General features: G+C 39.1%; 1 protein-coding gene across 2 annotated transcripts in view; it reads right to left on the bottom strand.

The window, feature by feature from the left end:
* Positions 1-7908, bottom strand: part of CREB5 (cAMP responsive element binding protein 5) — a 348182-nt gene extending 340274 nt beyond the window's left edge. The window contains exon 1 of one of the 2 annotated variants that reach the window (XM_050938658.1): positions 7831-7908. The gene's annotated coding sequence lies outside the window, so the exon portion shown is untranslated. The remainder of the gene's footprint in view (positions 1-7830) is intronic. The other variant, XM_050938659.1, reaches the window with a different exon arrangement.
* Positions 7909-27197: the final 19289 nt, after the last annotated feature.

The following is a 27197-nucleotide window of genomic DNA, read 5'->3' as shown; positions in this document are numbered from 1 at the left end:
GTCTCCAGTCACCACAGATTGTTCCAAGGTAGATAAAATTTGAGTTTCTAATATACAAAACCATTCTATACTGTTTATATCTAAACACACACATTTACTCTATATATACACATATGCACACATATGTGTATATCCATATCCACTTTTACAGGTCCACCTTAAGGGCCTGCACCTACTGCCATTTGAGTTTAGTGACAATTATGCCCATTGACTTCACTGGGACAGATCTGATTGACTAAAAATAATTCTGAGTGGTGACTATAAATATACCATGATTTGCTACTCAAAATTTATGAGCTTCATCACTTAATATAAATATTACTTAACATTATAATTATATAGTTGCAGTAAACACTGAAGTGTGAATAATGGTGTGCTAATTCACTCCTCATTGCACTAATGGCAATTGGTTTTGTAACCTCAATGCCCAACACACACACACACTGTGAATTAACAACATTAATACAATAATTCATACCTTGGAGTGTCTTGCTGCTTAATTAGGTCAAATACTGTTATATGGATATGTAACTGCCTAAACACAACATGTCTGTAATCTAAAGCTGAAAAGTGATCTAAAATGCTCACTTACAAACATTTTAAGGGGGAAAACGTAGCAGGTGCAATATGGACAAAATATATACACTAGCTAGCAGTTTACTTGAGTACTCCGGGTAATGCCTCAGTTTAGCTCATCCTGCTATAGCCACTTCATGCAACATATCCTCAGCCTAATCTTAAATTCCATGTATTGTGCTACAGAGCCCCCTGTGCTGAATGTTTTATATTAGCTACCATTATTCAAGTCTTGCCAGTCAGGTATTGAAGAACAAAAATCTGGGAACTGTTGGCCCCTCTTTATTTCCCACATTAGTCAAATAACTTTCTAAGTATTTGTGAACAGCTACAAAGGAGCGGCTATAAATGATGCCATATCACACACCCTGTGCCGTAGTGGCGTCCATGAGCCTACATTGCAACAGGTAAAATGGTTGCTACTGTCAAACTGTAGGGAAAAGATTTTTCAACTTATTTAAATAATTTCTCTGAAGCACTCTGTTTCCTTCCGAATAAAACGCACACAAAAAATATGTCGCTGAGCCAACCAGAGTAACCTCAGTACCATGGACTGATAGTTTGGAAACTTCAAACATAAGTAATCATTGAGATCACCCAGATCACTCCACTGAAATGGAGTGCACCAGCAATACAAAGTCATTGGGAAGGAAAGGAATTGAAATGGAGGGCAGATAAGGACAATAGTATTAGAAAACATTACTTGCAGAAGACAGCAAAGAAGTGGAAAAGAAAACAATTACTATTTAAAGTGTATTCAGAAGTAAGAAATTGAATACATATTAAGGGGTGATCATCAAATGGCCAAAGTATGCATAAAAACACCGAACGGTTGAATTCCTTGGGTTCCCAGGACTCCCCCACTGAAATCAATGGGAGTTTTGGGTGCCCAAGGAAAGCAAAATAAGGCCCTTATTCTGTTAAAATTATTACAGCATTTGTGGATTGTTTTCTTATTGAAACTGAAATTCCCCTACTCCTGCCTCTCTCTTCGGGCCTCCTCTCTAAGGGCATTCTAGTAATTTTTAATCAGTCTGTTGGAGTCCCCTTACTATGAAGGATTATATTGTCACATCCTAAGATCACCTTGAGCAGAATGCTGCCACGATAGCAAGTCCTAATTAACTCAAAATATGAGATTCTAAACAGGAAAATTAAACAAACACTAGTAAGTGTAGCGTTCTGAAATATTTATTTTGAAGCATGCGGGGGATTGACTGCTTGAGTGGATTCTCAAAAACGAAGACAGAAACAAAAACCAAAGCATAACAGCTAGTAAGCTAAGGAAATTGTACTAAGCTTTGAATGTTTTACTTTGAAAATCCTAGAGCCCAGTAAAATCCTTAGTCAATCTCCCCTTGTTTATAAAACAGTATTTGGTATCACCATCTTGAAATTTACAAAACAGATACAGCCATGTCTCTTTCTAAAATCTATAAATCCAAATTTGCAGCTGCAGTTCCCACTAATGAAGCTTTGATGAGTAACAGAAAAAATGCTGAATGCCAATATTTTTAATTAAACAGTAAAATAACTTTAGTGAAAAGACTAGACATGCTATTATTTTAAAAGTGCCAGAGTTACTACTTCAACCAGCGCCATGGTATAGGTAAATGATCAGTGTACAAACAAAATAATTACTTGGCTAAAACAACATACCACAGTATTTTTGCTTCAGAAAGTGTTCTTACAACAACAATTATTACTTATACATTGAGTATATCAGTGAGTATACCTATATTTATTTTTACAGCAATGTAATTTTTGAGACATTCACAGAAATATATTCATATTATACATAGGTATGTCAAATTGTACCACAAATCTGTAAAAGTACTGATCTTATTCCTGTAACATGGTTAATATTCAAATCAGACAAGGAAAGAAATTGAGATAATTGTTTTGTCTACCTTAAAGAACAATCTTTTAAAGATTTTAAATTGATGTAACAATGCAATTTGTAGTAAGAGGAAAAAGTGTGCTGAAGGCTAAGGCTAAAAGTTACTAAAAGCTAAAGTTGCATTAATTTTGTGACTGTTTATTATAGAATGTTTTTAAAATAGAGAAAAACAAAAAACTCTTCAAGTACATCTCTAACAAAGAACTACTTGCCTGTATCTTACAGAACTTACTAAGTTTTTCTTGGCAATCAAACTTTCTCAGAGACAAGCAGCACAGGTTACATGACATTTAACACTTTCTCAGAGAAAAACAACCTGCAGAAATCATGTGTTGGGATACAATAGAATGGTCACCAGGACAACTAGCCGATTGATCAGCCGTGACAATATCACTTATGACCGAGTCAAAGTCAGCAAGAGTATGACTCTCAAAAATGTTTTCAATGATTCCACTAAAAGATGTTACCAGCTTATTGTGATGAAAGTTTATATGTGAAAAGTTAGCCCAAACAAAATTCAAGTCAGCTAAATACAAGTTCATTTAGTCAACACAGAAACAGAGCTGTATGCATAGCTGAAAGACCTGTTGCTCTCTACCGTTAACGGGTCCATGTCTCAAGCAACTCTGTCGATTGAGAGGTATATACGTAACAAATGGTTAAAGCTAAATTCTACCTAGTCTCTACTTGAGAAAAATTCCCATTTTGTTAAATTAGAGACCACATGATACAGACCTGAGTAATGGAACACTACTTTAAATAGGTGGCAATTTTATTATGTTATTCCAAAAAATAAAGCAAAATTAATTTCATGTATACAGAGGGTTAGTCCAAAAAAAGTTCATTTGGACTAAAATAAAGCTTTACTTTAAAGGTGGCCAATCCATAAACAGAAGGTTTATTAATAAATCAAAGCAACGGGGTCTGCAGAAAATCCAGCAGGTTGCTAACTAGAAAAAGAAATACAAATTGATAGATTTCTAGGGAAAAGATCTTTGACCAAAAGAGAGTGTAGTCAAAAGATGGGCAACAATACCACCCTGCATAGTTGGAGATAAACAAATCTTGCCTGGGGTCCCAGAAGGAAGTAAAAAGTGTCTTAAAAATTGCCCTGTTAATAGTTAAGGGCCAAATCCTCCTGCAAAACTCCCACTGATATCCATAAGGGTTTGCCTGAGTGACGACAGAAGGATTGGGCCCTAAGAATTGTCTCAAGTCAATGCAAGGTCCATTGTTATTGGAATGAACTCTAACTCTCACGGACGCAGTATCACATGAAAGATCCCTCTGAAGGATAAAGAACAACCTTAGGATATTTCAGGGTATTTCAAAGCCTCCTCTAAACTACAGAGAGTAAATTAATACCAAATTTGAACACATGGGGCCAAATCTTCCTCCCTTTATTCATGCAAGTAGCCCCACTGCATCGTAAGGTGGACAGGGTTATGGATACAACCTCTTCCCATTTTACCTTCACTTTTAGTAGTAATGCTTGTTTTTCTTCCCTTTCTTTTCCCGTAGGTTAAATAAAGAGATCAGACCTTCCCTTGTTCTGAGAGTTGGGTTTCTGTAAAACAGCCTATATTATCAATTGATTTTTATTTGGTTCTCTTTGTTTGGTTCTTCATACGAGTTAAAAAAAAAATCTACTTTTGTTTCCAAATCTTAAACCTCTAGAATAAACGGCATCCAATATTCAATAGTCCAAGGCAATGCTTATTGTCCTTCCACATAGACTAAGTTACTTCCAACCTCATGCCAAAAATATCAAGAAATTTCTTTGCCTTTAGAAAGAAATCTCTTCATCACATAAAATATTATCTGACCTCTCATAATTGTCCAATTAAAGTTACAATAAATAGACAGTTTCAGTTTGTTCCATTCAAATGTTTAGTATTTCTATTTCCTATCCCATGGTAAACATGTACATGAAAACATGTAAGTTTTGGAAGTCTGATGGTCCAGACCTAAAGACAGCAGAAACATTACAGATTCTATGGACAGTACTAGACACTAATTCTTTACAAACCATGCATGAACAAAGCCGAGACATTATCGTTTTCTTATCAATAGTTAAAGATCACTTAGTCAATTAATACGAAAATAAGAGACTTCTTACCATTATCTGTAGAGTAAAATCAGGAATGAGTTGTTTTGTTCAGTCAACTTTTCTCTCCTAGTGACCCTTTCTGGTTTTTAAAGCTCCGTTTGCCAGTGATAGCCAGGAAAGAGGTGTCACTGTGTATTTCTATATGTTTGTATTTAAGACCATCAGAATCTTATTTTACTGAACCAATAGAAGACAGATCTCGCACTTTACTATCACGGTTCCAACCAAGAGCTAACCCCCAGGTAGTTTTATTTGCCTCTAACAGTTTCTTTTTGTAATGAGACTAATTTTTCCAGTAGCCTTTAACTCAACTAGATTAACTGACATGGAAAATGTGACTAAAAACTTGTAGAACTGTCTAGCCTCCAACCCAGCACAAAATCAACTTTGTAGTAAGTGCTGAAGGACATCTAGCAAGCAGCAACTTGCTCAGTTTATAATCCTGAACTATATATTCACAGAGAACAGTACTACGCCATCTAGTTAGCTGACAGCAGGCTTCACTTTCTACATTTGAAGTGGATACCTTAAAATACAGGGCACTGGCACTTGAGAATTTTCAGTTTCTTTAAATAAATATCACTACTGGGATAATCCACATCCAGTGGATATGGGAAAATTTAGCTTATAATAGCAGAGTGACCTTCTACATCTAACTTTGATTTACAAGATAAAAGCAACTTTTAAATTAAAGAGGCTTTCTGCTAATAGAGCTTATTATTCCAGAGACAGGAATGATTTTCCTCGAAAGTTGTCCCTGTGTGCATGCCTATTATCTTCGTTTTTCTCCTTCTACTAATGAGCATTTATCTAAAGAGCCTGTTAATCCTCTGATGTGTGCTTCTGGTCAGAGGTAACAGTTTGAATAAAACCACTAATCACTTATCACTAATCACTGATCGTTAACCACACTTTTCTCTAGTGCTTTGCAACCTGCACTGCTCCCTTTAGGACTAAGGAGTAACAAATTAGAAGTTTAACATTTTAAAAGTATTTTTAACATAGTAATGCTGACTTCATCCAAAGACATTTTTCTACAGAAAATTAAAAAAAAAATTCTACCAAAGTGCATGTACTTCAGAACAAATTCCCACAAACTGGGTCAGAGTATACATTTTCTTTCATTTTGTTCACACCCTGTAACTGTAGAAACAATTTCTTAAAAAAAATTACAGTCTGGTTTCTGGATGATTTCTACATGACAGTTTCTTAGAAGAAAGTTTTTCCTCCACTGTTATTTGACACACTGGATTTTCACCAAATGACCAGGGAAAGAAACTTTGGTGCAATTCAATGGATTAGAAGAAGAGTTATCTTTGAAATGTATGGTCTCAAGGAAAACCCAAAACTCCTATTGTCATTTGGTCTAACCTCTGTTTTCATCTGTCTGTATATTGTCTCCTACTGATAAAATTCAGAAATCTTCTGGCCATGCTGTTTTAAGTAAGTACTATTTAAGCATTTTAATTGTAAAAGACACACATATGGACATTCATTTTATTTTATTGCTATCCATGTCTTTGAGCCATTTTTCTTCTTTCAGACTGTAACATTTATAATAAACCCTGGAGATGACAGCTTACTCATCATGCCTGGACATAAATAAGAGAAAAGGCAGAGTTTAAAGCAGGTATCCCCCTTATATTTCAGGAGCTCTTATAATTCTGGAAGAACAAAACTTAACTAAAGAGAGGGAGAGAGAAACCTAAACCAGAGGAGGGATAAAGGAGATATGCACTGAACTGGGGGGGAGGAGAGGATGTAAAAACGATGTGCTTAGCCAGTTGGATTGTAAAAGGGAGAGTTGCTTTGTCAGCATTTCTAACCCCCTGAACCCTACAGTATCTAAGGCTGTTAATCAAACACTTACTAGTCTGCAGAATGACGTAATGGCCCACTATCCAGCCTTATTCCCAGAGATATGTCAGAAGGGGTGAGGGGTGGGGGGGAGACAACCAAACATAGCGATGCAGACACCTAACAACGAAATATACACACAGCCCACTCTAGCCCTGCGCCTTAACAATAGGCATCATGTGGGGACTGGATATGAGGGAGGGGAGGGGAGGGGGGTGATCAGTTTGTTGTGCAGTTACCAATACAAGTCCATATCAGAAACAACACATACACATGAACCAGCAACTTGTAGGCAGCTGAGCCTCCGGTACTTTGGACTAAGAAGCCTCTTCCAAAACTTAAATCAAAGTTGCAGCGATTGAAATCAAGTTCTGTTAAGAAGAAAGCGAAAGCTTCAAGAAGGGAGGGGGGACTTTGAGAGGAAGTCCAGCAGCCAAAGAGCTGTCATTTCAGCAGCAGCAGCAAGACAAGATGTTATGCCGAAAAGAAATAAGGCAAAGGGGGGGGGGGAAGCATTAACCTTCCACTTTTGTGTCTAGTTTTAAAAAATCCTCTCCCGAAAGAGTTTAAACAAGAATTACAATTTATTTGCAACAATATTTACCTACACGCTCCCTGCAGACAGCGGAGATGGCAGCAGCAGCTACATCTCATCTCAGCGGTTCTTCGACACACATGCATACACAAGCACACGGTGGCGGCAGCACACTAATGACTTTACTAGCTCTTGTTTCAACACACACACACACACACACACACACACACACAGAGTTTCAAAACTTTCCAACTTTTTGGTCGGTGTGCTGAATTGAGGAATCTCAGAGTTGCTCCCCTTGCCGCCTTTCCGCTCCCTCCGACAGCTTACTGCGCTTCGTGTAGCTTCAACAACTTTTCCGGTCCCCTCGCCACCCCCCGATTCCTGTTACACCCTCGCTCAGTCACTTGGAGGAGTGAGAGGGAGCGATGCACACACACACTCGTTCAAAAAGCCATCTTCATAGAAGCATCCCACTGATCAAACATCGCAGCCACTAAACCGCCTCTCAGAACGGGAGCGGGGGATCTCAAATAGTTACTATCATTACAGTTAAATTGAAAAACTAACAGCCGTTTATCACAGTCCCCGGCGCAGTCCCAGGGTTAGTAACAGAAACTGTTCACTAGCCCAAAAACACTTCCACAAAACAAACCCCTTTGCAATTCATGAGATTTCTCCCTCCTCACTTTAGATCCTTCCCCCCCTCTGCTCCCCAGTTAATTCACACATACTCCCCGTCCCTAGATCAGTCCCGTGCACACAAGTACTTTAAAGCGTCCAGAAAGCGAGGGTTTAAATGCACTGAAAAGCGAGTTTCAGAAAGTCAGATCAGTATTTAGAGGAACTTACCAAACAAGTGTAGAAGGGAAAGGACCAGCAGCTTGGGTGAAGGAACCACGTTGGACTGAGAGAAGGTTACAATACGTTCTATTTAGAGAAGCATTACATCATCCTCGGTGACGTCACGTGGGATTCCTGAACTTCTAAATCATTGCGGTCCCTGTTCAGGGGGAGAGTGGAGTGGTGGGCGTGTCAGAGGGGCGTGTCCTCTCTGGGCCCCGCCCCAGCCTGCCAGCCAGCCAGCCACAGTAGAAGGAGTGGATGGAGGGAGAGGCTAGTGCAAAGCAGGAACAGCGCAAGCAACAGCTTGCAGAGCTGGATGTGACAGGACTGACATTAGGCGTGTGTGAGTCAGCTTGGAAAAAATCTCCTGCTCTATGGCTTTCGGGAGGAAGCAGGGACGAGTCCAAAGAGGCGGGTTCCCTAGGCTATATTGATTTGCAGGGCTGGGCAGGGACTGTTTCCCAAACTGGATGGGTTGGTCTCCATTCAGCTAAGTGTGGCACAGGGCAAGATCCGTTCCAGTCTGCTGAATAAACTCCCGCGCTGCTAGTATACTGTGTATAGGCTGATGGACCCAAAGGAAGCAAACACCGAACCTCCTTTGGGAATTAATCCCTCTCTCTCTCTCTCTCTCTCTCTCTCTAAAGAGCTGAGCTAAACCCCTAAATCTGAACACCCCACTACTTTTGGGGGGATGGGGATTACTAGGGGGATTTTAGTTCTCACATCCAATTAATTCATCTCTAGATTGTATTAGTACATGTTACTACTTTTCTTACAAAAGGGGTTTTATAATAGGAATTTTATTAACATACTGTTCTTCATAGAAGTGATATAGTTGGCGAGATCAGAAGTTACAGCAAGGGAGAAAAAAGAACAGGAGTACTTGTGGCACCCTAGAGACTAACAGATTTATTTGAGCATAAGCTATCGTGGCCTACCGCCCACTGCATGGGATGCATAGAATGGAACACACGGTAAGAAGATATTTATACATACAGAGAACATGAAAAGGTGGAAGTATCCATACCAACTGTAAGAGGCTAATTAATTAAGAAAGGCTGTTATCAGCAGGGGAGAAAAACTTTTGAAGTGATAATCAAGATGGCCCATTTTAGTCTTGCACATGCAGCATTAAAGGGACATCAGCAGGGAAAAACAAAGAAAAATAAGTGCATTGCTCTCCCTACCTTACAGCTACCATACTACCACACAGACCACCACCACTGACTCCAGCGGGCTTTGGGTCAGGCCCTTAGTGTCTGCACAGGGAAGAAGGATGACTGAAGAAAATGAATGAGAGTCAGGAGATCGATTCTATTCCTGATTTTGTTATAGACACTCTGTGTTGCCTTAGGCAAATCAGTTGAAAGTAAGTCTACAGAAAGGTTCTTAGCTGTTGTTCTGTGAGGATAGTATCTTATCTATTCACAAGGTGTTATGTATTAAGCATCAATGTGATCGGCACCATACAAGATGTACAAATACAGTCTTGGCCCCAATGCTACAAACAGTAGCATGTGTGTGATTTTTAGTCCCGGGAGCCAGCTGGACTAGTCCTGGGAGTAAAGTTACACACATGCAGGGCTGAGCCCCAGCACCTCTAGGCTTGGCAATTCATTGCCCTGGCACCTCTTTTGCGATCACTTCATTGATCCCAGATACTAAGTATTATTCATACTGGTGGTTAGCATTGTATCCTTCTAGTCATCTGGAGATAGGATTGACTCTGCTGCCTTTTGAACATGCTACACAGTGCTTTGAATAAGTGTCCAAGCTCAACCCTTTCCCTTGCTGGAGTTTGATTTATTAATAACTCAACAATAAAATATAAACCTCAGCCTAAACTTTCTCCACAAGCCTGGGTTCCTAGAGCAACCTAACAACCCATGTTTTAGTTTCCTGTAGCCCAAACAGACACTCTCACCCTCTGTATATCCTGGTTGGAGCTAACTGGAGGAACCTGCTATTATGAGTCAGCAATAATTACTCAGAATCTTGATGCAAGCTTTTAGCACCAGAGCCTAAGGTGATGCAAAATAAATGCTCTACTTATCTAAACAACTGCTTAATAATTACTGTCCTCAACTTTTAACCAGTATTTTATATAGGGTTTAAAGCCCATAGAAAGAAACAGAGGTCCTGATGATGGACTTTGAGTTAGTTTAGCTATTTAGGATAGGGATGAAGGAACTGTACGCAGTATAGTTTGTATTCATTTTGTCAGGTATTATTCTTGGAAATTGATAAAGAAGCCTATGTTTATAAAATACCTTTCATTCTAAGTGTTCCCAATTCATATTACAAACTATAAACAGAATCACTTCACTCACAATTGCAGCTACTTCTGGATGAAACATGGCAGTTATTTAACAGAGCACAGGAATGCTGTACAGTTAAGGCCATATATCAGGACCAATGCATGTTTGGGGGCGGTGGGGGGAGAGACAAAGCTGTACTGTCCTTTTATCAATCAGGAACTGCTGTGTCATCATACAATTGATATCATAACATTCTGGGAAATGTTCTTCCATGTCACTGGACTCGTGTCAAATTTTTTGGTTGGCATTTGGTATTTTCCATGTGCTCAGTTCTTGTGCCTGGTGCTATAGCAGCACCTGGCAGCAGAGAGGAACAACTGCTGGCAAAGTCCTGCTCAGTCCCTGTAGTCCCAGCTTGGAGCATGCTCACTGCAGATGGAATCTTCAGCAAATTTAGAAACTCTACCAGGTTTCTACTGAGTATGGGTGAATTGCAATTTTTAGAGGCTAATAACTTGGCCAAATGGCAAAAGGCACACCCCTGACACCAGGAGGTCCATCCTGTCAAATTTCAAGTCCCTGCTCCAAACTATGGAGGCGCTAAACCTACTCAGCTAAACAGTTGTAGGATTAGTTGCATTTTTTTTTAAATGAGAGCAAAACAATTTATGTAATGTCATTCTCAGAAATGGCTGAACCATTTTAGCTGAAACTTTCCAAAGAAATTCAGCCTGAGGCAGACATCCAGCATAGAAAATTTCAGCCAAAACAGTTAACGTGAAAATAGGGCCTTATAATTAGAACTGTTGAGTACCTTTAAATAAGGAGGTACTACTCACTCAATCTATACTACTGTGCTGCTGTTTCATAAATCATAGCAGGTATAAAACAACCCAGTCCTTTCCAGTTTTTTTCTCATAAGATTTTATTAAATGATTGTGTATAAATTAATTTTTTTGTCTATCCCTGAAAGTATGAAAGTATCTTTTAAAACATTTTTACATCTGTTTTGTGTTTTCCTGTGAATGGTGTTAAGATTACTTGTATTAAAGTACAATGGAGAAGAAAAGGATAGAGGTGAAAACCCCACAATCCAGAGTGGGAAAGGAGTAAAAGAATAAAGAGAAGCATAATGAAAATGAAAAATAGTCAGTTTTGCAGTATGCTGAGATGAATTGGGATGACACTCAGTGGTAAAGGTAAAGGACAGTAGTGCTGTTTCAGCAAACACCCAAAATCTTAGTCATTCCAGTAAAATCAATGGTAAGTATAAAGTAAAGGTATTACAATAATTATAAGAGTTTTGTGGGTTGAAAATCCGTTTTCACTAAGACATTATTGATGTCACATAAAATTAATATTTAGTGCTGTCTTACTTAGTTTCATATTTTACATACCTGTTCTTCTCATAACATCATTAAATTTGTGGTTAAGAAAGGTGGTGCCAATGCTGAGTGTTACTCTCATCATTTTTGGCATTTACGATCACCTTGTGACGAGTACTTCACTAGAATCTCAGCAGCTTTTAACCCAATCGAACACTAATTCATTCTCCTCTGTACAAACTGCTAAACATTTCACATCTGTCAGATCCTTTGCAGTCACATTTACGGCATGTGAAATTTTATCAAAGAGCCACACTAGTCACAAAAAGAATTAAGACTCTAGAAATGAAAGGCTAGGAGGAAAGGTTTTCACTCCCAGTTTTTAAAATACTCAGTCTATTTTCATAATAAATCTTGTTTTAAAAAGTGATGTAAATTATGCTATTTAGTAATTAGTAAAACCAGCAATTTCCTGAGCAAATGTGAACAGACTGTTTTTATGTAACAAACTCTAGACAGCACCAACCACACCCTAAATAGTAGATCTGCATTTAAAGATCCCCTTACCCTTTCTACATAATTTCAGCCATGTTAATAAACAAATTATCCAGCTAACATGGGTACCAGGAAAGGGAAGAAATTGCTTTCTATAACCTCAAGAGATCACTGAGACACACAGTAGTAATCTTTGCCATATGAGACAAGGGTCAGAAATGGGGTAGAGAATGAACCAAAAGTTGGAGAGAAATCAACACAAAATCCCTTTTTTACTTACTGCTTTCATCTCATATTCTTGTTCAAATTTCCATTTCTCCACAAAATCCCTTGAACAAACCTACTCTCAGTTATACCAATGTAAAGAGAGGAAGGATGGTGTAGTGGTTAACACACTGAACTGGAACTCAATCTACATTAAATTCCTGGCTTTATCACAGACTTCTTCTGTGACACTGGGTAAGTCGCTTAACTTCTCTCTGTATTCCAGGTCCCCATCTGTAAAAAGAGGGGAGTTTGATTACCTTTTCTGTTTAGACTGTAAGCTCTTCAGTGCAATGACTGTCTTACTATGTGCATGTACCATGCCTAACATGATGGGGCATTGATCACAGTTGGGCCACTACTGTAATACAAATAACATAATAGTTCTACCGAAATTGCTACTCAGGCTAACAATGAAAGGCCTGATTCTGCTCTGATTCCATTGACATCATTGAGTTAAATGGGAACAGGCTGAGACAAAGAATACTGTTAAATTCCTTCAAACTTCAGGAACACAGAGTTAAGGTTGCTTGGTGGTTCTTCATGCTCTTCCAAACTTAAACCTCTTAAAACCAGGAAACGAAGAGCTGGGGAAAGGTGAACCCGGAGCCCCCTACCCCACTCCTAGAGGGAGCATGGTGAAAAAGGAGAGTTCTGAATTCCTCCTCATGACTGGGGAGCAGTGGAAAGTAAGGGGAATGCTGGAGCCTCCTCTCTCAGCCTGGTGAAGAAGTCTTGTGGAATGATTACAGGGGACAGAAGGCATTTGGAGGGGAGGAGAGGGCACATATGGCTCTATGTCTCTTTCCCCTTCCCCTCTGTTGGAGAAGGAGCCCAAGCTGCCCCCCCCCCCAATGGTTCATCTCTGCCAGGCCTTCTGAGCTCCCAGAGAGCCAGGGTCCCTTTGAGAAGGATCCCTTATTCATTGAGAGTTCATAAAAAAAAACACTCCTTTGGGGAGGGGGAGGGAAATGCAGTACTATGTCAAAGTTGTAGTTATCCAACTGGTTTTTCAAAAACTGTTTTTAAAAAAAAAATTTTTATCTAATAAAAGAGTCATCATCTAGGGGTATGCTGGCCTCTCTGTATCTATGCCAGAGCACAGCCTGTACCCTCCAAATTCCCCCACATTCCCTGCACTGCTCCAACATCCCCCACACTCACACTGCTCTAACCCACCATATTCCTTAGTTCTGCACCAAAAAGTTATAAGAATATGAAAATGTAATAAGCAGCTCATTAGAGAGACAAGGTGGGTGAGGTAACATTTTTCATTGGACCAACTTCTGAGAGAGAGAGATTACCTCACCCAACTTGTCTCTCTGATATCCTGGGACTTACATAGCTACAACAACACTGCATAAGGAGACTGTATGAGGAACTCCTTCACCAAATGATCCAGTAACTTGCTTTGTTTTGATCATGCTAACGTGTGTACGAGTAGAGTATGAATCAAGATTACATTTCCCTTAATGCTTACTAGAGTCTTTCATCTTCCCTCTATTTAATTAAAGCTAATTTCCTGGAAAATTTACTTCTTAAGTAAAATCAGAATCTACACGTGGATTGTAGAGCATTCTAAAATATTGCTCTTAAACCATAAATTTTGGTCTCAGTGCACAACTTCCAAAAGAAGCCCATGCAGAATGCAGGCAGAGAGCAACAAACGCACACAACATACTTTCCCTGAAGGTTCCAAAAGGGTTGGGCTCAAACTCACAGTGCGTAGGTATTGCTCAGTTTTGATGACCACAGCTTGTCACTTGGAGCCATTGTGTGCCAGTCCGCTAGCTGTAACAGAGCCCTACTCTTGCTGCTCACATGCATTTCATTCTCTTAATCATGTAAATTTAGTTCATGCCAGCCTGAAGTTCCAAACTTTACTCTCAATGACTATTTCAAAGGGGTGGTGGGTGCTGTACTATAGCTGAGAGAAATCAAGAGTGGCTGAGGTTAGTTGGGGAAGATGAGGACCATACTTGGAACCATATATAGAATCTGGGGTGTGTGCAAAGACAATCAGAAGAACCAGGTGACTTTGTAAACATGTGATTATTTTGAGGGACCTGTATATCAGGAACACTTTCTTCAAAAGACCTCACATTTGGACCACTGACCATACCACTGCACTTTCATGAGGCACAGCAAATTTCTAGACAGATTAAGCATGTGGATTTTAGAGCACTTAGAATAATTAACTTTTAAACAGAAAGTGAGATTCAAGCTTAAGTACTAGAAAGGTGGCGCCGATCTACAATGTTGATTTGTCGTGTAGTCCTTCTGCCAGGTGAAGTCAGCAGCAACAAGGACCAGGTTCAGTATCTAGGGCTTCCTTTTCAACAATACAACACAAAACCAGCTCTAGCCCCCACCGAGTGACCTGGGACAATGAAACACGACCCCTTGGGTGCCTCTAAGAGACAATACTTCCCCTCTCACAAGCACAGAGTCTGAGTGTAGCAAAAACTTTTAATAAAAGAAGGGAAGTAAGTCAGCATTAATTTGGGAAAACCCTGCTACTAGGGCTCATAAACATAAACCATGAGCAAAAGACCCACCCCCAAGTATTTTCGGCCATGTCCTTTTCCGCTCAGGGTCTTAAGTCCAGCAACCTAAAAGTCCCTTTAACATGCCCATCCCTTCTCTGTACCCCACTCACAGTTTCTGTCCTTGGCCAGTACAGCCCCAGAGTTCACCGCCTAACATGTGTAGAGGGGTGGTAAATGAGGCACCTTACATGCTCCACTGCTCGGGCACTCACTCATTGCTCTAACGGCCAATTGCCACACCTCTGCAAGGCTCATCTCTGGACGTCTCCACCAGCCTTCCTGCTGGCCACTTGTCATGCCTCTCCACCAGCTGCCCTGCTTGCTGAGCCTCTCCACCAGCCACCAAGCTGGCCACATACAAAGATGTCTTCTGGGTCCCCCACCTAACACAGTTTTCAGTGATTTCAGCTGTTAGTGAGGAAGCCTCACTGGTGGTTCAATCTCTGGGCAATCTCTTGCAATAGAGACACTATCAGAAAGTAGGTCTAATAAGTCAATTGAATCTAAATTAGCTCTTTTATTATACCATTAAGAGAGGAAGAGTCAAATAATGTCTAAAGACCCTTGAGCAGGACCCACACCAGCAGGTACAAGTACCCCCTCTCCACTCACTGGGCTTTGGAACCCATGTCTTCTGCCTAGCGAGTGCCGTTCAGTTGAGAGTGAGTCCCTCTATAGGGTATGGCAGGTACAGTTCTGATGCCCTTGGTTCACACAACAAGGATAACAACGCTTTATTACTCCTTCCCCAATAACAAGGAGACTGGGGATCCAACACAAACCACAAGTGATCATTTGGGCAAGCAATCCCATCATGCTAAGCACCTAGCATGGTGAGTGTGTCCGTGCAAATGAGATCCGTTCCTGAAGTTTTTTTCCACTGCTAACCACTAGATGTCAGGGGAGAGCTCATTCAGACTCTGCTTACAGTTGTTATATTTTGTGTGTTTTGTTTCTAGTAGCCCAGCGATACATGCTTTCTTATATAAATAAAATATTGAAATAGTTATTGATGGTAAAGTCTGGAACTCCAGATCAGCATGAGCTAAATTTACACGTGTAAGAGAGTGAAATGCATGTGTGCAGCAGCAGTATGTCTTTATTTACTGCTAGAACTTTGCTTTATATATGACTAAAGTGCATATTTTTTATTTTTATTGCCCCGATTTTATTGTAAATAGAGGAGATCTCTATGAATATTTATTAGCAAAGTAATTTGAAATATATTTAATACTGAGTATTAGACAAGAACTTGGCAGGTTTTTAGTTGCAACTGATGGGTTCCAGGATCCCTTAAAAGAACTATTGATCATCACCAGTCTTGAAATGTTAGATTAGGGTCAATCAGTTTTATGCTTATGGAATTGTTATCAATTTTTTAAAATCTGACTTCAAGGCTTCTTATTTAGTATTATTTTAATGGGAGACTTTTTTGAGAATGATTTTTGTTTGTTTGGGGCAATTGAGACAGTTGGATTTAATCACATGGCTCAATGTTTTCTGAGGATCCTTGACTGAATGAAACAGTCCCATGTGTCCACAGAAGTCATTTTAACATGTTTTCTCAGGCCACTAGAAGAGAGCGGAAGAGCATAGCAGACAATTCATTCTCTCCACAGAAGGAAAATTCAAGGCACTTAAGCATATGCCTAAATTTAAGCATGCAAGTATTCCCAAGTCAATGGGACTACTCACATGCAGAGATGGTCACAGTTTTTGAAACAAATAAATTGTGAAAAATGGCTTCCCTCTCCCATGAAACAAGTATTCAACTAAAAATTCTCCCCCAAAACTTTTCAGTTTTAACTGAGTTCAAAGTTCAGATAGTTCTGAGAAGTATCTGAACTATCTGATCATTTGAATGGGATCAGCACACTTAGAGTCTATTATTATATATTATGTTTCTGGCAACACCCATGATGTGTTTGTGCATTTGCCAAATATAAAAAATGCATTGTTATTGCCCCAAAAGAGCTCCCATAGGACCTGTCCTTGGCCAGTGCACCCCCAGAGTTCACCACCGCATGTTTGTATATTTTATTGCCCTTGCAATTCTAAAGACAGGATAATAATTAAATCGGGGAAAGGGGATTTCCTCTGTGCCCCCCATTCTATTCAGGTCCTTACAACATACCAGTTGCTCCAGCATCTGCATGCCTAGTTTGGAAGTCATTAACTGAGCAAGAGAAACCTTAAGTGTAAATTGTTCCATGAACTCAAATGCACCTCAATTTTTAATGCAGCTGAACCACAGCTGTATTTAGCTGCTAATTTACACATAAAAGTCATAGGTGGTTGGGAAAACATAACAAAAAATCACAAACTATTGTGAATATCTATATAATGTTTGACACTTTCTCTCCCAACCTCTTCCTCCCAAAATGTGGTGTGAAGATGGTTTGTTTGCACTTTCATATGATTCAGCAGAAAAAAATCCATTGCCTCAAAATCTTGTGAAAAAAATCCTACATTTTGGAGGGAAAGTGTCAAAAAGAGGTTAGAGGGGTTTTTTTAACTAAAAATCTGCAAACAGACACATACTCTGTCTCAAACTCCTCTACAAACTAACCAGGTCAGAAATATTTTTTTATAAATGCCTTTGAGGTAAAAACTACCCCTTGTTGAAGGCCCGTACAAGGCCTTCCATGCCACGGAATCACCATAGAAGCACTGTGTATGTGGGAACATGGGTAGAGTAGCCTTTAAAGAAGACCATTGCACATCAGGAAAGGAATTCTCCACTATATAAAACCAGACTATGGATGGCTGATGGAAGGGTCATTGACTTATGCTGACTGAAGGGCCATGGCCTTCAGTAGAGAGTTCCAGGTAGGCTGGGTGTGATGCAATGCACCCCTGTTTTTGCACCCTACATGCTATTGTAATAATCTTTATACAAGGTATGCCTTGTGAGGTATCACTTCAAAACTCATATCTTGCTGATTAGTAATATCATGGTAAAATGTCTGTAGCATCATTAAGTGTAAAGTTATTAATTTCCCTCGTATGATGTTAAAAAGCATCTTCAGACTCACATAGCATCAAACTGGTCAAACAGACCTGTCACATACACTGCCACCCAGCTTTGAAGGCAGAGTGGAGAGCAGGGGCTGCTGGGCAGGCACACAGCTCTGAAGGCAGCACCGCACCAGCAGCAGCACAGTAGTAAATGTGGCAATGTGAAAAGTGATATTTGCCATCACTTTTGCACAGCCGACTTAGTGCCCTCTTGCCACTCTTACTTCTCCACTGCTGCTGCCACCCCAGGACTGACAGCTGGAGCCCCGCTACCTCCAGAGGAGGAACTGGGGCGAGGGAAGGAGATCCTGAGCCTAGGCTGACTCCTGGTGAGAGATTGAGGGAGGGGGAAGGAGAGCCCAGGCCCAGGCTGCCTCCCGGTGAGGGACTGAGGAAGGGGGGGAAGCAAAGCCCATGCTCAGGTGGTGTGGCTCCGGCAGTCAGCCCTGGGGCGGTGGAGCTCCAGCTGTCCCCTTTGTTTGTGTCTCCCAGGTGTGCTGCATGAGCCCCAGCCACGCAGGGCTGATAGCCAGAGCTCTTAAAAATATAAAAGCATGCAGCTCACACCTCCCTTGCCATATTCCTGCGCCTCCCTTGGTAGGCCTGCTCCATAGTTTGAGAACCTTAAAGGAATAACAGACTGAATATATTTTTACCATCCAGGAGAGGGCTGGGCAGTACAAAACATACATTTTGGGGTAAAAATCTGGGACTGGGAGTGAGTTGAGGTCAACCTGCAAAAATAACCAAGGCTAATAAAAGTCAGAGTGTAACCCAAGTGTGGCTGGTAGGTTGCAGTTACACAGAGTCAGGGTGTGGCTTGTATGCTGGAAGGCTGTGGGTGAGTGGCTCAGGTGGGAGCTACCGAAGCAAGGCTTTGTAAGGTACATAAGGTTGCAGGGCCGGGGTGACACACCGCCTCACTAGTCTGAATTGCATCCTGGTGTGTCAGACTAGGGTTAATTTTTTATCCCACAGCCTGGAGCTGCAAAGGGAGTATAATGCTATCCCCCATAGTCTAGAAGTAGGGAACTTACAACCTCTACAACAGTGCTCTGTACAGTCTGTTTTGTTGGGCTTTGCATAGGGAGGGTTGATTTTCTCCCTTATTCTTTAGTGTAAGTCAGTGCTCTGAAGGAGGACACTTCAAGAGTCAACATGCAATTGCAATGTAAAATGACAAAATATCAGAGGCATAAGGGCAAGGCTCTGGCACCATTGAAGTAAATTGGAGTTTTGCCATTGACTTCAGTGGGACTAGATTTCACTCAAAATTGCTATGCAATATTCAGTTTTATTTTGCTTAAAACAAATTAAAAGAGTAATTCTGACAATATGAAAAAGAAATAATGGCAGCCTAACATTTAAAGTTGTTTTCTGTTTAAAATAAAACATAGTAAAACTGTTCCTGTATTGTTAAGCCTCGTGTCCCATTAAAAACTTAAATATACTACTGACATCATGACTATATAAATTACATGCTGTTTTCATATTTGTGACATAGAGATCATATTACTAGTTTATGTAATTTACAATATTTTATTTCACATGATCTATTGTAGTAAGTATTATGGAATTAAATCCACGTAGGAAAACATCTGCTCTACAGTACTTTGACTTTATTACACACCCCTCAAACAGATACAAAAATGCCAGCAAAAAAAAAAAAAAAGAGCCCTACAGTCTGTCCAAAAAATAGTATCATATCCCTGTAAGTTTTTTGATTAAAATAAAGTATAGAATCGTGTTTGTTTCACTGCCACAAATCTAGCAGTGAAATTCTGGCCCCAGTGAAGTTTATAGGAAAACTTCCACGGACATCAGTGGGGCCAGGATTTTATCCCATGTCTGCAATCAATCATTAATATGTGACAGTGTTTAGCTGCTGACCGCACAGGAAAAAAATAAAGCAAAATACTCAGAGATATTTGCAAATGTTTTAGTGAACTGAGACTCTGGCAATAATCCCACTGTTGGTCACTCCTAGAATAATATTAAATAAAATTGATACTTGTGTGTGTGGTACACATTGAATTTTAGATTTATATTTTGTAGTGCATCTTTTCAGAACTGTATACATTAAACTTGCTTAGTTTATGCATAAAATTGACTCTTTAGAGAACATACTGTATCATATTGTTTTCATAGGTAATATTGAACAAACATCTCTTAAGATTTGTATGTTATGTAATAGTTAGCCTTACTCTTATCTGTCTATATTATTGTCATCCTCATAACATTTTGCTCCTTGCCTGATACAGAGAAATATCTAGCCTGTCTAGATATCTTTGAGTACCGTCCAAGGTAATGCACATGTAGGTTTGGTTAACTCAAGCTGATAATACCTGCAAATAGAGCAGGCCAGATATTTGCTTTCCTCAGAGTTTCAGCTGCATTTTCCTGACAGCATGACTGCAGTAATATAGAAAAAATTAAGACAAAACATGAAAATGACAAAAAAGCAAGAAGTAAAACAGCTGCTCAGCTGTACAGGATGTGCTCTTTTTCTCTGATTTTTTTCTTCCAACCCCTATACCAAGCAACATGTTGCATGTTTTGAAGATAGTGCATTAGCAATGCAGAATTTAAGACAAGTAGATAGAAAAGACTCTGCAGGATCTCTAAAAAGTCTATTTCAATGAGATTATAAATTCCATTATCTAAATAAATATGGAAATATGAGTGAACTCTACAGTGTGAGCTGGGAAAACAGCACATTCCAAAGTATTATTCAAACTTGCAAATGGTAGACTACTATCCAGAAGTAACTGAACCTTGGTCATTAGCAAAGTTAGGAAAGATGGGCACGTGCTGTGGCATTTTAAAATAAAAGGAGAAAAAAATTAGGAGATCTCACTTTTTAAACAGATACACCAGAATGAAATAGTGGACTATGATCCTCCTTTTGGAAGTGATGCACTTGCTTCTCTTAAGCAAGAATTAAAGTAAATTGCAAGTACGTAATGTCATATAAAAGTTACTGAAGGGGTTACCCATTTACATACAATGAAATAGAGGAAGATTTGTAGGAAATATTAACGAATAGCACAAATACAACATTATAAAATCCAATTTTGATGTCCATCTCAGGAAAAACCCCCATTGATTTCAATGGAGTTTTGTTTGAATGATTGTGAAGATCAGGCAGGGGCGGCTCCAGGCACCAGCCCACCAAGCGCATGCCTGGGGCAGCAAGCCACGGGGGGCGCTCTGCCAGTTGTCGCGAGGCCGGCAGGCAGGTTGCCTTCGGCGGCATGCTTGTGGAGGATCCACTGGTCCCACGGCTTTGGCGGACCTTCCGCAGGCGTACCGCCTAATCTGCGGGACTGGGGACCTCGTGCAGGCAAGCTGGCGAAGGCAGCCTGCCTGCCGTGCTTGGGGCAGCAAAATACCTAAAGCTGCCACTGAGATCAGGCCCAATGAAACTACTGCCTCTAACTCAGTTCAGAGAAAAAGATTAGGGTACAAAGAGAACCTAGAATGAAGAACTAGGTATCATCAGAGAGTGCGGAAAGCTAGGGAAGATGGATGCACCTAAATAACCTCAGGCTATAGCATACTATAGCAAGGGCTGGCTTGAAAGGTCTCTAGGAATCACAGGAGCAGAATGAGAAAGAGAGACAGAACTTATTTGTATAAAGTTCCATAACTAAACTGTGTTGAATTTGTGTTTTAGTAGTAGAGAAGGGGAAGGGGAAGACTGATGTAATTTTGATTCTTGACGAGCTCATTTGAGTGGAACAGTCATCACAACAGCATATGAAATAAACAAGGCTGTAAAGAACAGAGGGACCAGAATGGAAAGGGAATGGTTAGACAGTGCTGGAGTCACAGATTCTAAGGCCAAAAGCAACCATTGTGATCATCTAGTCTGATCTCCTGTGTAGTACAGGCCATCAGACTTCCCCAAAATAATTCCTAGAGCACATATTTTAGAAAACATCCAATCTTGATTTTAAAATTGTCAGTGATCGAGAATCCACCACAACCTTTGGTAACTTGTTCCAATGGTTAATTACCCTCACCATTAAAAATGTCTGCCTTATTTCCAGTCTGAATTTATCTTGCTTCAACTTCCAGCCATTGAATTGTGGAATTGTGTTGTACCTTTCTCTGCTAGACTGAAGAGTCCATTATTAAATATTTGTTCCCCATGTAGGTACTTACAGACTGTTAACAATTCACCCCTTAACACTCTCTTTGTTAAAGTAAGTAGAATGAGCTCCTTGACACTATCAGGCATATTTTCTAATCCTTCAATCATTCCTGTGGCTCTTCTCTGAACCTTCTCCAATTTATCAACACTCTTCTTGAACTGTGGGCACCAGAACGGGACACAGTGCTCCAGCAGCAATTGTACCAGTGCCAAATACAGAGGTATAATAACCTCTCTACTCCTACTTGAGATTCCCCTGTTTATGCATTTCAGGATCATATTAACTCTTTTGGCCACAGTGTCACATGGGGAACTCATATTCAGCTGATTATCCACTAACACCCCAAAATATTTTTCAGAGTCACTGCTTTCCCAGATAGAGTCCCCCATCCTGTAAGTATGGCCTATATTCTTTGTTCCCAGATGTATACATTTACATTTAGCTGTATGAAAATGCATATTGTTCGCTGGCAGCCAGTTTACCAAGCACTCTAGACATCTCTCTATCATTGACCTGTCCTCTTCATTATTTACCACGCCCCCAATTTTTGTGTCATCTGTAAACTTTATCAGTGATAAATTTATGCTTTCTTCTAGAGTTGGTTTTCTGTCGAAAAACTACCTAGAAAATACAGAGATTTAAAATTTGTCTGACTAATATTGTGCAAGAGTGAACAGGATGTGGAGCTAACAGTATGAGCTATTACTGAGATCCTATTATTTGTAAGAAGCCAGAAAGGACAGGAACCAAGCTTGCTGGAAAAACAAGGGGAAGATGAAGATCCAGGATAAAATCCTGACACCACTAAGTTTTGCCTTCAAGGGGCCCAGATATTTGACCATAAATTTAAACTCTGCTGAGGAGAATATGTGAGATGCAGATTTTAAGAGGAAGAATGTTGTACCAGAGATGCTGGAGAAATTCTATGAGGATTACTGGAGCATACAGTAGGCAATTACTGAAGTTGTTGATGACCCAGGGACTTTGTCTGGAAGGATATCAAGGGAGAGGGAGTGCTGAATCTGTCTATTCCTGAATGGATGGCTCTCTCAGAAGGAGATAATGATTTTGGAATAAGAAGATGTACTTTTTTTGTCAGAGGAGTTTAATCATGGTTCTTTCCCAACAGGGGATAAACCCTTCTCTAAAAACAAATTTGCTGAAAATGACTGCTGTTCAAGACATGGAAAATCTGAATGTAGATGAGGGTAGCTAGGCAAATAATGAGATGGAATGAATAAGGAGCCTAAAGACATCTTGAATTGATTAAGGAAGGCAACACTACAGCTAATAAGAATGTATAAGGATATTGCTATATACTTTGTTTTATTATTATCCCCAAGTAACCCTACTGTACTTTTTTAGACCTTTTGGCCATCTTCTTCTTCTGGGATAGTTAATGATCAGTTCCTAATTTTATTAATTTGATGTTCGAAAAGCGCAGAAGTCTGCAATGACTTTTCACATTTTATAAGAGACCTTTACAATTTGTATTAATCTAAGTCAAATTTTGTTATTTATAAAGTATTAAGACAAAAAGAGCAAAATAAAATCAAACACAGAGAATTAGAGAGAGCCTGCTCAATTTCTGAGAAAAATTTCAAGCGCTTTAAAAACTGGAGAGGAACGTCTTAAAAATATTGTTTAAAACAAACAAATAAGCAACCTAGTGTCTTGCCTGAGATTTTCTTTTTAAAATGTATCTCTTTATAAGAACTACTGTGCACTATTTTATTCTATGCTTTCACAAATAAATCCTATTCTGAGAGATACAGTATTAACATAATTGATGCTATGGAAACAAAGTAATGAAGTATACCTTTTTTGTCTGGGCTGCCATAAGAAACAAAGAATAAAAACTGTACTTTCTGAAAAGGATAAAACCAACATGGAAACACACAAACAAACCTATTGTTAAACTTCTGCATCAATGTTACAAATGACGGAGAGTAAAAAACTAAAAATTAGACATTAAAAAGAAAAACAGTTAAGATAAAGTAAATTGTTCATTCATTCATAGTATACCAGGAAGATCTGTTGTGCCATGTGTCTTAAAAAAACAACTTCTTTTAAAAAAATCCACTTGACATAAAATATCATACAACAGATCTGTGAGGGTAAGTTACCTGGTAACAAGAATTCCAGATTAATCAGAGTAACTCCTAGTGATTAACAAATCTTTCACCACATTACAACAGTGCATAAAGTACAGTATCAATGCAGGACATAAAGCATACTATTAGTACAGACCATAAAAACAGGCCTTCATTTAGAAAAAATCATAAGCACTCTTCAGACAAAAAAACAGTTGAGCCATGTTTATTAAGAAAAAAAACACATAAATAGTTCTGCCTTTTTTCCTCTTTTATATACTATCATTTTCTCTATACTTTACACTTCATTCTCAGCATGGTTGTCATTAACAATAGCACCCTCTACAGTAAAACTCAAACACCTACAAATCTTTTGTGTTCCACATTTTAGTAAGAGAAATGCATGGCCAACATTAGACAAGAGATAAAATATAATTAACTACATTGCTGAAGAAATTTTTTTATTGTTTAGGGCTTTCCACAACTTACCTATAATTATGTTCATTATAAAATTCCAGCTAAATAACCAACTTTTCTATGTTTTTTTTTTATTTAAGCTAATGGCAGTATTCAATATGTATATTTGATATTCTTTAATTTTTTTAAAGCTCTAAATGAGATCACTTTCATGAGATGTCTTGCCTCTCTAATTTGTATTATTTAGTGGTTGTGACATTAAAAACACAAGTTAGTGAATTTCTAAATTTCACTCAATGTTGTATCTGGAATTGAAAGGGAAAACACCATGAAAAGTTCCATATGATACAACATATGGCAGGCAGGCAGTCTTCTAACTAACATAACCCCAGTGCTCCACATACACCTCTGGCAGGTACATAATATAATTTAAATTCCTGAGTTCTATTGATTTCCGTGTGGTCAGGGATTTCACCCATGATCTTGATCAGTTATCTTAGGAACAGCCTACGATCATGGCCTGCCTCAACAGCTGTGTGATTTTCTGGTACAGTACTCTGTGTATTTTATCCTAAGATGCTGATCTGCAATATCAGTGCACAGGATCATACTTGGCAGTGGTCCATCAGCCCTTGACCACATCTCTTACCACCTTCAGAGCTAAATACAAGACCTGCCTTTTACTTTAGCTTTCCTAGAATAACTTCCCTGAAGATGGCTAACAATAATACAAAAATTCTGCATTTCAGATCAGACATGACAGCCATACCAGTTCAGCAAATATATTTTCCTAGAAATGGGGGAGAAAACAATGTTTCAGATGGATATTTTTTCTCCTTTTTTTCTGGTATACTGAGATTAACTGCTTATTTCGTTATGGACCAAGGTGACAACATGAATTTCTTTGACAGAAACTTTGTTAAATTGTTTATCTAAACTATTTTTTGCTTAAAAGATAATATTTTTATGATATTTTATAATTTTTGCACCAGACCCTCAGGTTGTGTAATTCAGTGTAGTTCTATTGATGCTAAGGGAGCAAAGACAATTTATATCAGCTGAGGATCTGGCCCCCATCTTTATTTTTAAATCACAAAATATTCTTTGTTAAATGACTTTTAAGTAAGACAAAATGACTGCAATGTAGAATTTACAAAGGGAGTGAGGGGAGAGCTATTTGGGAAATGTCTTCTTGAACAGGCACCTCTTGCCACTCTCAGGGTACAGGTTACACCTGACTCCAGCTCTGCTTAATCGCCGGTGGTAACAAGTTCTGTAGCCCTCAGCCCTCCACTGAGAATGCTTTCCCCTCAGTTCCCTTTCCACAAGTGTAAAACTGAGGTAAGTCACTCAGATCATCCCAAATGTACTTACTGCCATGGACATAGTGCTTTAATCATTTGTTTTACTGGTGCAGTAATTTAAAAATTCTATATTAAACACTGAATGGAAAGCTCTTCAGCCTCACAAGCTTGCTGCTGAATTTAGTCACTTGAAACCCGTATCTTGTAACAGATGGCACAAATGTAGAAAAAGTAGTTAAGGTAAAATAACACTTGGCAACTTATACTTGTAATCTCACATCTTTACATGTTTGTTTTTTTTTAATTGAACGACTAATTATATTGGTTTAAACTGTTCTGAAATGAAGAACTATAGTTGGAACTAATAGTTGTTTATTTTCTTTCCAGACATGTGCTCTGAATAAAAATGGTTTCTAGACATGATAGAATGACATTTCCAATGACTCAAAGACAAGTTCCATAAAATAGGGTTTGAAGAAACTGGGGTTTGTTTTCTGTCTAAAAATAGTAATTGAAAATATCTAGAACGTCTAAGTTATGACCATTCAGAAGTGAATCAAAAACTATAGAATGAGGTCAAAGTCTTTAGCACACTTTTTTCCCCCCAGCCCTTTTCATTTGAGGGTTACAGTGTACTTATTCTATTCTAATCAATTTTCCTCTTGATGTCTTTATTTGTGGTTTTAATTTACAAGGGTAATGCAAAGTAAACAGTCATATTTCCAAATGGCATGTATTTAAGGGTCTCCACAACTCCAGGGCAAACTGGAGTTTAAAATAAACTTCTTCATATCATAGAAAAGGTACATGGACCTTCATGTTTATTTCTGTGTAACAAAGATCAAAGAACCAATGTTTTTTTGCAAGCTGCCTGGTTGCCAGTGTTTCAGTTGTTCGGGCCTTTGTCAGGCTAAGTGCCTTGTTTTACCCTATCTTATAATGAAGTTCATTTACAATTCCATGAATGTGCTGTACTCAGGAGTTAGAGAAAAAAAAGAAACGTAAAATGTTATTTGGAAACTGGATAACCTGACTGGTTGATAGTGGGTTATTATAGCTGTGCGCTTATGGTACAGCAACTGCACAAGTGCAACAAACTTGTCAGAATATAGATTCTGAAATAATTTGTGTATCTTTATCAATCTTCTTCTCTTTTCCCTCCACACCCATTTAACACACACCCATTTTCTGATCCCAATAAAGCACTCTGGGGTGTGCATTGTTGTCCTGCAGTTGTACTTCTTAGATAATTAAAGACACTTGGCCTTTGACCTCATGCTTCATACTCAAAACGTGCAATTGTAGGACAACAATGCATGCCCTGTCCTGTCTCATTGCTAACATTAAACATGGTTCATCTCTTCAGGTAAGAACTCGGATCTGATAGTCAATACGTTTACACAAATGACTCCATAAAGGTTTGAGAAAGCTCTTGGTGGAACATGTAAGATTATCAGTGTTTGAAAAGTCATGCAAAATAATTATCAGTA

This window comes from Gopherus flavomarginatus, chromosome 2 (genome assembly GCF_025201925.1).
Source record: "Gopherus flavomarginatus isolate rGopFla2 chromosome 2, rGopFla2.mat.asm, whole genome shotgun sequence".
In the NCBI taxonomy this organism is placed as follows: Eukaryota; Metazoa; Chordata; order Testudines; family Testudinidae; genus Gopherus; species Gopherus flavomarginatus.
The sequence above is the reverse complement of the archived record's forward strand: the minus strand, read 5'-3'. Positions and strand labels throughout refer to the sequence as shown.